Source organism: Ixodes scapularis, unplaced genomic scaffold (genome assembly GCF_016920785.2).
Source record: "Ixodes scapularis isolate PalLabHiFi unplaced genomic scaffold, ASM1692078v2 PGA_scaffold2__306_contigs__length_199485367, whole genome shotgun sequence".
Taxonomy (NCBI): Eukaryota; Metazoa; Arthropoda; class Arachnida; order Ixodida; family Ixodidae; genus Ixodes; species Ixodes scapularis.
In genome coordinates, this window is record NW_024609857.1 from 140,079,387 (window position 1) to 140,083,431 (window position 4,045).

A 4,045-nucleotide genomic window follows, 5' to 3' on the forward strand; every position below is an offset into this window, starting at 1 on the left:
CCCATTCAGTTACGGCGAATTGTAGTTTCTTAATATAAAGTACAGATGGCGACATGTGTTTAAGAACAGCTTGATGTGCATCTTCCGTCGTGTGCCGCTTGGAACGCCACGTGAAAGACAGGAAAAGCGCCAGACGTCAGGGTGTCAGATGCCTGGATGCCCGCAGTGAGCGAGCCAGAGATGTCAGAACAACAATCGCGAGACTGCGGGTGCACTAGGGTGCCTCAATGTCCTTCGGTTTAGGGTGATGTCACCCTTTGTAGTACCCGATGCCGACAGCACGCGCTCACGGGTAAAATACAAAGAAATTGACGAAAACAAAATGTCGCCATTGTACAGTCAACGCAACAAACGCGTGCAGGGACTCGCTCTTTCACGCGCTTCTGAACAAAAAAGAAAAATAAAAGTGTGGGACAAAATGGCCAGATATCTCCACCTTAAGCAAAGCGCACATGAAGGAACCCTAGGGTGCACCAGGGCTACTTTTGCACGCGTTCTACTGTGCGTCGGTACACACGCCCGACGCGATCCAAATGAAATGGGGGCCATGAAATGCATTCTGCCATTTCAGATTTCGCCACGTATGCGAAAACATTTTAATGTTTTTATCGCTTGCATAAATCATTTACGATATCAAACTATGCTTACCGGAATCTCGGTAGCTCTTAAGTGGAAATGACATTAAAACGTCTCAGTTCCTCTTAGCCAACGCGCTGGCCTATGAATCTATATTTGTTGGGTTTAAATATCGGCCGAGGTGCCCGCAATCCGACGGAGGCCAATCTGAGATTTCGGTTGCACGTGAAAAAATCTACGGTTAGTCAAAATAAACCCGCAATATTTTTTTTTTTTTATTTGGGCGTGTTAAGTGCTTTTTGTTGGTTTGGCTTGTGAAACCGTAAGATCTGAATATTTGCTTTGCTTTACCTTAGTTCGGAGCGCAACCAACGCTACGGGCTGATGAAGCCACTGAAGCAGTGCCAAGAGCGCGAAGTTAAGCTGTTCGTTCTCTTTCTGTGCCTATGCGGTCGGGCTAAACTAGACCCACTAAATAAGCTACGCTTCATTCAGATATGGATGCTTAAAATAATGGTTGTCAGTTATCTGAAGCTTTATCTGAAATCACAGGAAACGCTTTTCCGCCCTCCACAAATGTTTAAACAGTTGGCGACAAAGCAAAGCAATATTACGTGAGCTTCCTGACACCGAAACTATTGCTGAGGAAGTCGCACTTTTGAATCATGACGACCGGCAGTTGCCTTTGATTTGTTGCTAACCAGCAAGATGGCGGCGCCCAAAGCAATATCGGGGGAAAAACTGCCGATACTCTAAGTGTAGCTCATTTGGTCTAGCTCACAGGATAAATCAAGTGCGGTGGGGGATCGTTGGCAAAGTGTGTTGTGGCACCGCAGATCAGAGCACTTGGAGAAATGCCCGAGTGCGAGCACCGTTCAAAGCACGGAGCTCCCGCTGTAGAGCGTGCAAGGACTAAATCCCCTCGATGTATTTGCGTTGGTCTTTCAAATAACCAGAAAGGTGCCAGTGCATGAGGCCCGTGTCTCGACCGGCCCTTGGACACAAATGGCGACGCAGCACTAATACATTCGAGTTGCCCGTGTGGCACGCGTGCCACACGGGCAACTCGAATGTCATTTACAACGAATTACATTCATGTGATCAACGAATCGGCTCGCGATCTGTCGCGCGTGGAACGCCCCACGCTCGGAGTGTCGCGCGCTGATTGTCCGATCCTTCAAATGTCATTCGTTGTAAATGGAATTTGAGTTGCCCGTGTGGCACGGGCACCGTGGGCACGGGTATATAATGACTGGCCCTTGAAAGCGAATGGCGGCGGAGCGCCCGCTCGTGCCACGTGTCTTGCGCGTTTTCACAATAATGATTGGCGGTACTTGCAAAAAACGCCTTTATCAAGGGACTTTAGCCCTGGGTTCAGTCGCCCATCTGCATTCTACCGTCGTGCGATCGTGTATCACATATACTGCGTAATGCACGTTAAAGACCCCGAGCTAACAGTCGCACTGCACTTTTTATAACCTTCATCGGGTAACAAAGACGTCCTACGAAATCGCTGCTCTCTAAAAAACTAACGACTATACTTCGTTTCAGCTTCGGTCCAGACGCAGCCGATGCTACAAGCGCGAGCATGTGGCCCAGAACAGTGCTTGCACAGCACGAGCGCGTGCGCTTGGCAGGGATGCTGAAAGCCCGGAGCTCGCGCTTGTAGCTTTGGCTGCGTCTGGACCGAAGCTGAAACGAAGTATAATTTTGAATGCGCCGTTAAATCGCATTTTCAAAGTGTGTTCGCGTTCTTTTTTATTTTTATTTTTTTTTTGTCTACATCTTTGATTATGTGGCTCTTACTTATAATGAAACAGACTATAGTTGTCAGACTTCTGGAAAAATATTATATAACTAAGAAAATGGCACGTGAACGAAAAAGTAAAAAAAGAAAAACGCATAGGCGCACTTAATAAAAGTTAAAAAAAAAATAAAAAAATAATAGAATTGATTATAATTGTGTTTTCAAAGGTTTGAGCGCCCCAAACGCTATGAAAGCGAGCTCGGTGCTTTGGATGGTGCGCTTGTTCCAGTGGGGGATCGTTGAGCGCACCAAACGCTGTAAAAGCGAGCTCGGTGCTTTGGATGGTGCGCTTGTTCACTGGAAGTGTAGTTCAGGACAGTATGCTCGCACTTGTATGTTGCGCTTCGCTCGCAGGGTAAAACCAAATACTTTATTGGTTATGTATTTAGTGGGACAAAGCTTACCTTTTGTATATGTGCAATGCCCTCAGTTTTCGCGCGATTACACGCTTGTTTATCATTATTGTTTTCGTTTTCCACAGCGATTCAGTTCGTGCTCTTTTGTGTGCTACATGACTTATTAGAGACCAAGGGAACCCAAGAACATTCGGCACATTGATACTTTAGACCCATGTTTGAAACCTACGGGACGGAGCGCGCGCAAGCCTGCAAGGTCTTCTACAATCAACCATCCATCTCACACGTGACATGTCACGCGCACCAATCGCCAGACAGATCTGCGGTCACGCTGGGCACAAAATCGTTTAAACTTTTTATGACTAGGCTTCGCCAATATTGCAACGTGCCCCCTCCTAGTACTTTTAACCTCTTGTTCCCCTTCTCCAGGGATTATTTTCATCATTATTGTCCAGCTCGCTTGCCCCTTTGCATTTAATTGCATTATAATTATAACATTAAATTGCAAGCTTCACCCTTGTTGGTGTTAGACTGGTGGCAGCTGATAAAACCCGTTTGCTCTACTGACGTCTAACCCCTGGTTAGCTCAGTTGGTAGAGCGCTCCACTTGTAATGGAGAGGTCCCGGGTTCGATACCCGGACCAGGCGGATTTTTTCGGTCGCTCACCAGCCACCTAGCTGTGTTTGGAGATTTATGTTTGTCCCTTGTCCCTCTTGTTCCCCTTCTCCAGGGATTATTTTCATCATTATTGTCCAGCTCGCTTGCCCCTTTGCATTTAATTGCATTATAATTATAACATTAAATTGCAAGCTTCACCCTTGTTGGTGTTAGACTGGTGGCAGCTGATAAAACCCGTTTGCTCTACTGACGTCTAACCCCTGGTTAGCTCAGTTGGTAGAGCGCTCCACTTGTAATGAAGAGGTCCCGGGTTCGATACCCGGACCAGGCGGATTTTTTCGGTCGCTCACCAGTCACCTAGCTGTGTTTGGAGATTTATGTTTGTCCCTTGTCCCCCCTTCTCCAGGGATTATTTTCATCATTATTGTCCAGCTCGCTTGCCCCTTTGCATTTAATTGCATTATAATTATAACATTAAATTGCAAGCTTCACCCTTGTTGGTGTTAGACTGGTGACAGCTGATAAAACCCGTTTGCTCTACTGACGTCTAACCCCTGGTTAGCTCAGTTGGTAGAGCGCTCCACTTGTAATGGAGAGGTCCCGGGTTCGATACCCGGACCAGGCAGATTTTTTCGGTCGCTCACCAGTCACCTAGCTGTGTTTGGAGATTCATGTTTGCCCCTTGTC

The 4,045-nt window shown here is 46.9% G+C and overlaps 1 non-coding gene across 1 annotated transcript; it reads left to right on the forward strand.

Moving 5' to 3' along the window:
• Positions 1–3,910: 3,910 nt before the first annotated feature.
• Positions 3,911–3,983, forward strand: Trnat-ugu. Its single transcript has one exon. It is a non-coding gene; the product is annotated as a tRNA-Thr (tRNA).
• Positions 3,984–4,045: the final 62 nt, after the last annotated feature.